This window comes from Paroedura picta, chromosome 10, assembly GCF_049243985.1.
Source record: "Paroedura picta isolate Pp20150507F chromosome 10, Ppicta_v3.0, whole genome shotgun sequence".
Classification (NCBI taxonomy): Eukaryota; Metazoa; Chordata; class Lepidosauria; order Squamata; family Gekkonidae; genus Paroedura; species Paroedura picta.
In genome coordinates, this window is record NC_135378.1 from 3,847,393 (window position 1) to 3,859,503 (window position 12,111).

General features: G+C 47.9%; 1 protein-coding gene across 11 annotated transcripts in view; it reads left to right on the forward strand.

Moving 5' to 3' along the window:
* The window catches only part of JAKMIP1 (janus kinase and microtubule interacting protein 1), a 237,294-nt gene that overhangs the window by 5,164 nt on the left and 220,019 nt on the right, over positions 1–12,111 (forward strand). The window contains exon 1 of one of the 11 annotated variants that reach the window (XM_077301531.1): positions 6,922–6,941. The exons of the other annotated variants lie outside the window; for them this stretch is intronic. The gene's annotated coding sequence lies outside the window, so the exon portion shown is untranslated. Of the gene's footprint in view, positions 1–6,921; positions 6,942–12,111 lie in introns of those variants that run through there. 11 annotated transcript variants of the gene reach the window in all.

Consider the following 12,111-nt stretch of genomic DNA (forward strand, 5'->3'; position numbering starts at 1 on the left):
ACAGGGTGTCTGTGGTGGGGAGAGGAAAGGGAAGGGGATTGGAAGCTGCTTTGAGACGCCTTTGGGTAGAGAAAAGCGGCATATAAGAACCAACTCTTCTTCTTCTTTTATTATTATACTAGGAATTAAGCCCGCTGTGGTATAAATACAACGGGCGCTAGCTGGGAGAGAATGTGTCCGTGGGCGGCTGGGCGAGGGCCCCTGACTTGGGGGCCTAGCCTTGACCCACAGGTTCTCACTAGGACACTGTGGAGGGCCCTTATTAGACCAGTACTACGGCAGCTCCATTGGCTTCCAGTGGAATTCCGGTTTTGGGCCATAGGCCCAAAACATATAGACATATTCAGATAGGACTGCCTATCTGAATATGTCCCCTGGAAGGCACTTTGCTCCAAGACAGCAAATCACCTGGTAATCACCTGGTAATCACAGCAAATCAACTGGTAATCACCTGGTAATCCAGAACAGGCCCAACTGGGCTTTGACCAGAGCTAGTGCCTTATTGGCTCTGGCCCTGGCCTGTTGGACCTCAGGGTCCTAACAGCACTAACACAGTTCTATAGGCCCTGCAAGATGGAGTTTTTTCTTCTGTTTAGGCCTGTTTGGACAAATAAAAATGCTAACAATATGGTTCTCCTGTGCTGCAACCCAATAGCTCATTGCCTACCCCAATCAGAAGAATTAATTTGGGGATCACCAACCATCTGGAAGATAATAATACAATTGTAATTGTAATAATTGATTGTACCTGTTATTGTATTGTAAACCACTCTGAAATGGCTGCAGCAATGAGGCGGTATAGAAATTAATTAATTAAATAAATAATACATCCTTATATACAATTGTGAAACAGCCTGGGGGGTTGGAATGTGTCTGTCAAGTTGGAATAGGGCAAATCTAGCCTGTTTACTCTCAGACGTGCCTCAGTGCCTGGAGCCAGCAGCAGGTAAGGGGAGAGGGCCATGGGGTTGCGATGGGTCGGACATGACTTCGCACCTAACAACAACAACAACAACAAATTTTTACTAGCTGGCAATAAGGTAGAATGATGACAGATCTCAGTATATGTTTTTTGAGTGAAAACATTTAGATGAACCAAGATTGGGAAATGATCACTGTTGAATTTGGGTATTACTTGTAGAGTCTTGGTATACGGAAGCAGGTTCCTAGATACAATTATATAGTCAATAGCACTGATCCCAGAAAGGTAAGTGAATTCTGCTGGATAATCCCCTTCCAGGGCACCATTTAGAATGTGGAGATCCAGCCTGTAGGCTAGTCGGGCTAAAGAAAAATCTGAAAAATTTGAAGTCTGATCTTTAGATTGTCGCATATACAGAGGTCTGGTAATTTCATAAGTGGGAGGCCAGCAATTATTTGATGTATAAAGTGTATAATCATCAGGTCCCAATCTGGCATTAAAGTGCCCCCCCCCCGAATTATATAAACATCAGGATTTGACAAAGAGAGGTCGGCGATGTATGTTTCTAAATCATTTTTGACAAGGTTCCCCATGATGTTCTGATGGATAAATTGAAGGACTGCAATCTGGATTTTCAGATAGTCAGGTGGATAGGGAATTGGTTAGAGAACCACACTCAAAGAGTTGTTGTCAATGGTGTTTCATCAGACTGGAGAGAGGTGAGTAGCGGGGTACCTCAGGGCTCGGTGCTTGGCCTGGTACTTTTTAACATATTTATTAATGATCTAGATGAGGGGATGGAGGGACTACTCATCAAGTTTGCAGATGACACCAAATTGGGAGGACCGGCAAATACTCCGGAAGATAGAGACAGAGTTCAACGAGATCTGAACACAATGGAAAAATGGGCAAATGAGAATAAGATGTAATTTAATAAAGATAAGTGTAAAGTTCTGCATCTGGGTCAGAAAAATGAAAAGCATGCCTACTGGATGGGGGATACGCTTCTAGGTAACACTGTGTGTGAACGAGACCTTGGGGTACTTGTGGATTGTAAACTAAACATGAGCAGGCAGTGTGATGCAGCGGTAAAAAAGGCAAATGCCATTTTGGGCTTTATCAACAGAGGCATCACATCAAAATCACAAGATGTCATAGTCCCATTGTATACGGCACTGGTCAGACCACACTTGGAGTACTGTGTGCAGTTCTGGAGGCCTCACTTCAAGAAGGATGTAGATAAAATTGAAAGGGTACAGAGGAGAGCGATGAGGATGATCTGGGGCCAAGGGACCAAGCCCCATGAAGATAGGTTGAGGGACTTGGGAATGTTCAGCCTGGAGAAAAGGAGGTTGAGAGGGGACATGATAGCCCTCTTTAAGTATTTGAAAGGTTGTCACTTGGAGGAGGGCAGGATGCTGTTTCTGTTGGCTGCAGAGGAGAGGACACGTAGTAATGGGTTTAAACATCAAGTACAATGATATAGGCTGGATATCAGGAAAAAAATTTTCACAGTCAGAGTAGTTCAGCAGTGGAATAGGCTGCCTAAGGAGGTGGTGAGCTCCCCGTCACTGGCAGTCTTCAAGCAAAGGCTGGATACACACTTTTCTTGGATGCTTTAGGATGCTTAGGGCTAATCTTGCGTTGAGCAGGGGGTTGGACTAGATGGCCTGTATGGCCCCTTCCAACTCTGTGATTCTATGATTCTATGATCATCCTACAGAGCTTTGCCCAGAGATTTCTCTTTCATAGAAGTCATATAAACATTTATAACCAGGAAGCTGTGGAAATTGAATTTAACTTTAACTGCCATAGCATATGTCTTGAAGGAAGGAAAGGGCCTTATTTCAGCACAGAGCTTAGTGGAAATTAATATCCCCAAGCCACCTTTCGCTCTTCCATATTTCTTCCCTGGTTCTGCCCCAGTTGAGAAGGAGAGAAATCCATTAAGCAGTAGGTCATCCACAGTCCAAGTTTCCTGGATCAGTATGATATCATAATGAGCAAGAAAGCTGGTGAAGTGTGGGTCGTTAATAGATGAACTCCATCCAGCAATGTTCCAGGATAAAAGGGTGACTCTTCGGAGGTCTATTGATTGTCAGTTGGTCAGTTTACAAAGTGGGGGCTGGGTAGATATTTCTTGCAAGGGCAGCATATTTTCTGTGTCTTGAGTATTGCCATTTTAAGAGGAAACGCTGCCACTGGGTGAGCCAGGAGAGCAAGGGCGATGGGACTGTGGGGGCAGGGGCGGAGCAGCAGGAGCTCCACCCCTGCCCCTGCATGCTGTGCTGGCAGAGGCTGGGGCACTGTGAGGGAGGAGGGAGAGAGGAAGTGGCCCCACGGCTGTGTGGGCAGGATGGATGGGGATTCTCTCTCACTGTGAGTCTTGTGGGTTCCCCACTTGTTATCTAATGCTGTAAATCAGTGGTCCCCAACCTTTTTATCACCGGGGACCGGTCAATGCTTGACAATTTTACTGAGGCCTGGGGGGGGGTAGTCTTTTGCCAAGGGACGTCGCCACCGCCTGAGCCCCTGCTCCACTTGCTTTCCTGCTGGCGCCCCTGACATCCCACTGCCTGCTGGGGGGCACTGCCAGCAGCATCTGCGCAGTGCCACACCGAGGGGGAGCCCCAGCCATGGCAGCCGCTGGAGAGCACCAAAGGTGAGCGGGCAGCAGAGTGGCAGGGCAGCCCCCGAGGCAGCAGCTGGGGAGGAGGACAATGAGGAGCTGCGGACCGGTACCGGTTCCTGGACCGGGGGTTGGGAACCACTGCTGTCAATGACCTGATACGAAAGTGAATAAAACTTTGTCTTTAACTTTACTCCATTCCAAAACAGATAACCAAAGGGCTTTCAAATTTGGAAAAGTTTCTTGGGAGTTTGAATTCCAGTTTTTTTCTAACACCCCCCCCCCCCCCTGGGCCTTCTGTGTCCATTGCAGAGAAACATTTCTGATGACTTTGCTGCTGCTGCTGCTGCTGCGTGGGCGTGGCTGCTCCCTGGTAGTGCACAGGCACAGGCACTGAAGCGGCTGCTCTAGACCTTTTTTCTTTCTGTAAATAGGTGGTGGTTGCCTATTTGGATGTTCAGACTCTCTTTCAAGCCTGGTCTGCCCGCTGTGAGGGTCAAACTGAGGAGAACAATACGAGCCGCTTTGGGTCCTCACGGCACCTCAGGGCTTGCCTACTCCTTTGGCAGCGACTGTTTCTAGGTAGGAACCACCTGTCAGTCACAAGCCTTATTGGACAAGGGCTTGATCCATTTTCCTGGAACATGAGGGCAAGGGCACGCTGGGGGACAGTGCCCAGAAGGGCCATGGACCTGTCAGAGAGGGAGGGGACATTAGTTGACCATGGAGGTCAGAGAATAGCCAGAATCCACCTTCCCTGGTCAGCAAATGCAGGAGCCTCCCTCCGCCTTCCCCCAGATGCTCCTATTAGAAAAGCCCCTTCAGCTGGAGGAAAGCTGCAGACCAGGATGGTGGATGGGTGGTGAAGAACGGAATTTTGCATAGGGCTGCAGGTATGAGATGTGTGATCAAACGATCAGAAGAGGTGGGCAGAGTTCTACCAGGCCAGGAGACGTTGCTTTTTGACGTTGCTTCTGTCCTGACCAGCTGCTTCTTCACCACCAAAGAAGTATAGAACCATGGATTCCTCAGTGTGGACTCAGAAGAAAAAAGGAAATCACAAGGCACAATGATGTAGTAGTCTTCTTTATATTTATAAGTGGAACAGGTTATAACATAAAGTCTAAATGGTCACTATATGCTAAGGACAACATTATCATGATCTAGTAGGCATCACAAAAACTTGGTGGAATGATTCTCATGACTGGAATGTAATGGTGGATGGATATGAACTGTTCAGAAAAAAACAGAATAGATCGAAGAGGTGGAGGAGTGGCACTGTATGTGAGGAAAGGGCTTACCTGTCAGGAAATTCTAGTGAAGGAGAGCATATCTACAGTGGAAAGCATCTGGGTGAAAATAAGCGAGGGGAAAACAAACAGTGTGGTGGTTGGTGTCTGCTACCGACCGCCTGACCAACGAGAGGATGTGGATGCTGCACTTTGTGAACAGCTTGAGAAAATATCCAAGCGGCAGGACCTTGTCATCATGGGTGACTTCTCTGCGAAGCGTCCTCAGTCATGCAAGTTTCTGACATGCCTGGCTGACAATTTCATTTATCAAATGGTAGATGAACCCACAAGAGGTTCAGCCATACTGGACTTAATACTGACCAACAGGCAAGAGTTGGTGGATGAGGTGAAGGAGGTAGGGACCCTAGGGGGAAGTGACCATGTCCTCATAGAATTCCTTTTGAGATGGGGAGCCAAGGAAGTTTGTAGCCAGACGCGGATGTTGGATTTTCGTAGGGCAAACTTTAATAAACTCAGAGACATGATGAGTGTCATACCATGGACGAGAATGCTGGAAGGGAAGGGAGCATGTGAAGGGTGGATCTGCAAACATCTGGAGGACAATTTGGCGATCCAAAGAAGTCGGCATGGATTTGTCTCCAACAGGTCCTGTCAGACCAACCTGGTTTCCTTTTTTGACCAAGTAACAGGTTTGCTGGATCGGGGAAATTCAGTTGATGTCATTTACTTGGATTTTAGTAAAGCTTTTGACAAGGTTCCCCATGATGTTCTGATGGATAAGTTGAAGGACTACAATCTGGATTTTCAGATAGTTAAGTGGATAGGGAATTGGTTAGAGAACCGCACTCAAAGAGCTGTTGTCAATGGTGTTTCTTCAGACTGGAGGGAGGTGAGTAGCGGGGTACTTCAGGGCTTGGTGCTCGGCCCGGTACTTTTTAACATATTTATTAATGATCTAGATGAGGGGGTAGAGGGACTACTCATCAAGTTTGCAGATGACACCAAATTGGGAGGACTGGCAAATACTCCGGAAGATAGAGACAGAGTTCAACGAGATCTGAACACAATGGAAAAATGGTCAAATGAGAACAAGATTCAATTTAATAAAGATAAGTGTAAAGCTCTGCATCTGGGTCAGAAAAATGAAAAGCATGCCTACTGGATGGGGGATACGCTTCTAGGTAACACTGTGTGTGAACGAGACCTTGGGGTACTTGTGGATTGTAAACTAAACATGAGCAGGCAGTGTGATGCAGCGGTAAAAAAGGCAAATGCCATTTTGGGCTTTATCAACAGAGGCATCATATCAAAATCACAAGATGTCATAGTCCCATTGTATACGGCACTGGTCAGACCACACTTGGAGTACTGTGTGCAGTTCTGGAGGCCTCACTTCAAGAAGGACGTAGATAAAATTGAAAGGGTACAGAGGAGAGCGACCAGGATGATCTGGGACCAAGGGACCAAGCCCTATGAAGATAGGTTGAGGGACTTGGGAATATTCAGCCTAGAGAGAAGGAGGCTGAGAGGGGACATGATAGCCCTCTTTAAGTATTTGAAAGGTTGTCACTTGGAGGAGGGCAGGATGCTGTTTCTGTTGGCTGCAGAGGAGAGGACACGCAGTAATGGGTTTAAACTTCAAGTACAACGATAGAGGCTAGATATCAGGAAAAAAAATTTCACAGTCAGAGTAGTTCAGCAGTGGAATAGGCTGCCTAAGGAGGCGGTGAGCTCCCCCTCACTGGCAGTCTTCAAGCAAAGGTTGGATGCACACTTTTCTTGGATGCTTTAGGATGCTGATGCTTTAGGATGCTTAGGGCTGATCCTGCGTTGAGCAGGGGGTTGGACTAGATGGCCTCTATGGCCCCTTCCAACTCTAGGATTCTATGATTCTATCATCCGCCTTCAACAATGGGAAAGTTTTTTCATTCATGATTTGAATACTGTGTTGCTTTAAAAGTCAGTTTTGGCTATTTACTTTAATGAATCTGGCCCCTTTAAATAATTGACTACAGCTGTAACTGCCAGCTTCTATATAAATACTAACTGAAGGTAGCCCTCATGGGCACTTTATGAAATCCCCAGACGATTTTGCCAATGTGATACTATGATTACTATTATGACAGTATATTGGAAGGTATGTTATGCTGCTTTGCAAAATTATGAACTATATTTTGGAAATTTTACATGCATATATTTTCTACCTGTCTATTCACTCTGCCGAGCAACCACTGACGAAGATAGAACAGAAAGCGGGTTATTTAACCTAGGATCCCGTTTTGGTTGACTATGTTTGACCATTTAGACTTGATGTTATAACCTTTTCCACCTATAAGTATAGAGAAGACTCCTACATCATTGTGCCTTGTGATTTTCTTTTTTCTTCTGCTTCTTCACCACCGCCACCCAGTACCTTTCCCATCCTTCCACTGCCTCTCCTAGCTTCCGTAGATACCCTGGCTGTCATGGTGGGCCAGGGTGCAACTCTATCCATGTTGCCTGGCCTCCCTCTGCTGTCTGGACAGGCGTGGCCCTGGACCACTCCTTTCTCAGAGGTAAGTATGGGGGCTGGGCACTCTCCTCAGTGGGACAGGCAAGGCCAGCTTACATGCCTGGCTTCCTAACGTGCTGCCGCCTCCTCCCCCGTTCAGTCGACTGGCGACGCAACACTGGCAGGTCCATGTGCATTGTGGCATACATGAGAGTGGCTTGCTATCAAATGCTTTGGACTGGACAAAAAGGGTTAGTAGATCTTGCCATTTTCAGCGGGAAGTAATAGGAAGACAGCCAGAGGGAAGGTTAGTGAGATTGCTTGAGATACGAGAGCTGACAGAAGGTCAGAGACAGAAAAGCCATTGGTGCAATGATGGTTCCACACCGTAAATCTAATGGGATTACAAAGAGAGGATTTGCATGAGGCCACTAGGGTGTGTTTCCCGACTTATTTGGAGTATTTATATCTCTCCTCTGCATGCAACGATCACAGGGTGGCTAATCTGAGGTTGAAGTGAGGTAGACAAATTCTGTGTGCTCCAGGCTTCTTTTCTTAGCAAATTCACTTGGATCAACTAACTACTTAAATGTTTCTGTGATGATTTTTGGCATTCCAAAGGGATCAATTGGTGAACTTTCTATGGGGGAATCCCACAAGTCCCCAGTGAGAGTTGACAGTTCTGTACTGTGGTAGCCACCCCCCTTCTCCTGCCTCCTTCTCTCCTTCCCACTCACCAGTGAATGTACTTTTATCTCTACACCCGGCCCCTCCGCTGGCCTTTCATTTCCCCGCCTCCTGCATCCCTGGTGGCTTTCATCTGGGAGAATGACGGCCCAGTTGCACAGTGCTGGTTGCCGGGCCAAGTGGAGCTGCATGCAAAGGCTCACAAGTGGCATGTCAGTTCCCCCTTCCCCCCATAGCACTTTCCGCCCACTGGGCCATCCTTCCCTTCACCCCTCTGTCCTTCCCCCTACAGCCCCACATCATCAACTGCATTTATCTTTAACCGCTCCTGCGGTTAAATAAAAGGGTCAGGCAACCTGGGGTGGAGTTAGGGTGGGCCCTGTCCAGGATAAATACTTAGAGGGCCCAATCAGGAGCCGCAAAGCGGCTCCTGATTGGGCCCTCTGAGTGTTCATCCGAGGGCCAAGCAGCCAATGGGGAGACGCGTGAAGCGCCTTCCTATTAGCCCCTCACCAGGACAGACCAAAATTCTGTTCACCCAGCCCAGTCTGGCTGCCAGTCTGCTCCTGACCACCGCAGGGAGAGGAGGTCAGCAGGGCTTCCAAGGGGGATGAGAACAGAGGCTGCGCCAGCCCTTTTCGCCCCAAGGCTGTCCTAACTGTCAAGTCCAACTGCAAATGGACTCAGAGCCCTGACAGAGCTGGCAGGAGGCTGCAGAGTGCTCCCCCCTCCCCCCTCTTCAGGCCTGCTGCAAAGGAGCCTCTGACAGGCCCTGACTGAGGGGAGGGAGGCCTTTCCAAGAGCAACGCAGGGGAGCCTGAGGGCCTTCCTTTTGAGGGGGGGGGGACTTTCCCCTTCTGCCAAACAGTAGCCTGACAGGGAGGCCACAGAAAAGCCCCTTCTCACTTAAAATACTGCTCTGGCCGGGGGTTCGACACAGCCAAGCCATGTGTCTTTCTTCTTTGCAACTCTCTGCAGATTTGAGGCCACTGCACAGCGTTATTCTGCAGAGGAAACTGGCTCTTTTGTCTCCTGTTTCATCTGCACAACAACCCTGTGCAGTAGGCCTCAAGTCTTTCAATTCAACAACAACCTGTGTGGGAAGCCTTAAATGTTTCTTCTCTACCACAACCCTGTCCAAAGTAGCCCTTTCTGCCTGGGGAGCCGATCTTTATACTCTGCAGGTGAGCTGTAATTCCAGGAGCTCTCCAGGCCACACCTGTAGGTTGGCTACCCCTGGGTTGGAAATATTCCTGGAGGTTTGGAGGTGGGACTTAAATCGTACAATGCCTCAGAGTCCAGCCTTCAAAGGAGACATTTTTGCCTGCAGTTGGTAGGGAGTGGTGCAGGGGTGTCCCTCCTGGCCTATGGGTTATGGCCAGCCCTTACCAGCAACTGTTTGTATTCTGGGGCGCAGACAGGCAGACCAGCATCAGTCCTGTGAGTCTGGAAAGTGCAGGAAGATCTAAATAAATATTTACAGCCTGAAACTGTAAATAGAGAACAAGTAAATGTCTGGAGACATATAGTAACTGAAATGACTTATTGGCCTGGTAAATAAACAAAAACAGTATAAAAAACCTTACTAAGGTCAAGACTGCTGTGCACAGAGAGTCTTCCTCTTAGGGTTGCCAGCTTCCCTGTGAGGCTCGCTACCCCACCTCCCTTATGTGGAGTCTGCTATGGGGAGAGAAAGGGAAGACGATTGGAAAATGCTTTGAGACACCTGAGGCCTGCTGGGTCACTGCGGCCCATTCCCAGTTCTCTCAGATCTCTCACAACCCCACATACCTCACAGGTTGACTATTGTGGAGAGACGAATGGAAAAGGTGTTTGTTAACCACTTTGAGACTCCTGTGGGTAGTAAGCAATAGGGTACAAAAATCCGTTCTTCTAAGGAGCAACCATGAAAGAAGCGTTTGGGCACATAACATTTTATCAACAGTGAAAACATGGGAGACAGAAGGAACACCTGCGTACTGTGACTACCCCATGTGTATTAGAGCAGAGGGGAATTTCAGTGAATGTGGCCTAATTCACACAAGAAGGGAAATGACGCAGAACTGGGAGGAATTGGTTGCCATGTAATCTTCCCCTAAGAAGAGTCTCCAGTCTGATTTTCCCTTCACATACCTGAGGACATGGCTCTGGAATGCTCATCTGTAACCACTATGCCACAATTCCCAAAGGTCAGTCCTCTCCCACACTCAACGAACATTCCACACCACAGGTTCTTGACACCCATATCTCCACACCCACGTCCTCATTTGTCACCATGCCACCACAACCTCCCACACAACACACACATTCAACCCCATGCCCTTACGGACTGGATAACACCTCCCCTTTCTCTTCCCACTGCCAAGCTCTAGTGCTCGTTGTCTTCTTGGATACAACGGGCTTTGCCCCTAGTCTTAATTATATTGTACTAGAGGCAAAGCCCATTGTATCCAGGAATACAACAACATTAGAGCTTGGGGGTGGAAAGAAGAAGGTGATGGGTGTCCAGTCTGCAAGGGCACGAGGGTGAAGGTGTGTTGTGTCTGGAGTGTGGTGGCAAATGAGGGTGTGGGAGTGTAGAGGTGTCTCAGAACAGTTTACAGTAGCATTCCCTTCCTCTCCCCGTAGCAGACATCCCATGAGAGAGGTGGGGCGGAAAGAGCTCTGAGAAAACTGGGAATGTCCCGCAGTCACCCAGCACGCCTCAGGTATCTCAAAATAGTTTAAATCACCTTCCCTTCCTCTCCCCATAACATACTCCCTGTGAGGGAGGTGCAGCTGTGTGAGCTCTGAGAGAACTCCCAAAATCACCCAGCAGGTCTCAGGTGTCTCCAGTCGCCTTCCCTTCCTCTCCCCATTGTAGACACCCTGTGAGGTAGTGTGGCTGAGAGAGCTCCGAGAGAACTGGGACTGTCCCAAGGTAACCTGGCCAGCTGCCTCTAGGGAATCAAACCTGGCTCTCTAGTTTAGAGGCCCCCATTCTTTAACTGTTGCCCCACAATGGCTCTCAGACACCAACACTAGAGGTGCTCTTCTCCCTCCCCCTGCTGTTTTGTCCTGCCAAAATAGGCCCAACATTAAACTCTTTGGCAAGGAGTCTTCCAGTCACCCCCCAAAAAGGGGGGGTATTTCTCCTCAGAATTCCCTCTCAACCTCCTTTTCTCCAGGCTGAACATTCCCAAGTCCCTCAACCTATCTTCATAGGGCTTGGTCCCTTGGCCCCAGATCATCTTCGTCGCTCTCCTCTGTACCCTTTCAATTTTATCTACGTCCTTCTTGAAGTGAGGCCCCCAGAACTGCACACAGTACTCCAGGTGTGGTCTGACCAGTGCCGTATACAATGGGACTATGACATCTTGTGATTTTGATGTGATGCCCCTGTTGATACAGCCCAAAATGGCATTTGCCTTTTTTACCGGTGCATCACACTGCCTGCTCATGTTTAGTTTACAATCCACAAGTACCCCAAGTCTCGTTCACACACAGTGTTACCTAGAAGCGTATCCCCCATCCAGTAGGCATGCTTTTCATTTTTCTGACCCAGATGCAGAACTTTACATTTATCTTTATTAAATTGCATCTTGTTCTCATTTGCCCATTTTTCCATTGTGTTCAGATCTCGTTGAACTCTGTCTCTATCTTCTGGAGTATTTGCCAGTCCTCCCAATTTGGTGTCATCTGCAAACTTGATGAGTAGTCCCTCCACCCCCTCATCTAGATCATCATTAATAAATATGTTAAAAAGTACCGGGCCGAGCCCTGAGCCCTGAGGTTCCCTGCTACTCTCCTCTCTCCAGTCTGATGAAACACCATTGACAACAACTCTTTGAGTGTGGTTCTCTAACCAATTCCCTATCCACTTAACTATCTGAAAATCCATATTGCAGTCCTTCAACTTATCCATCAGAACATCATGGGGAACCTTGTCAAAAGCTTTACTAAAATCCAAGTAAATGACATCAACTGAATTTCCCCAATCCAGCAAACCTGTTACTTGGTCAAAAAAGGAAACCAGGTTTTTCTGGCAGGACCTGTTGGAGACAAATCAGTGCTGACTTCCTTGGATCGCCAAATTGTCCTCCAGATGTTTGCAGATCGCTCCCTTTAATATCTGCTCCATTATTTTCCC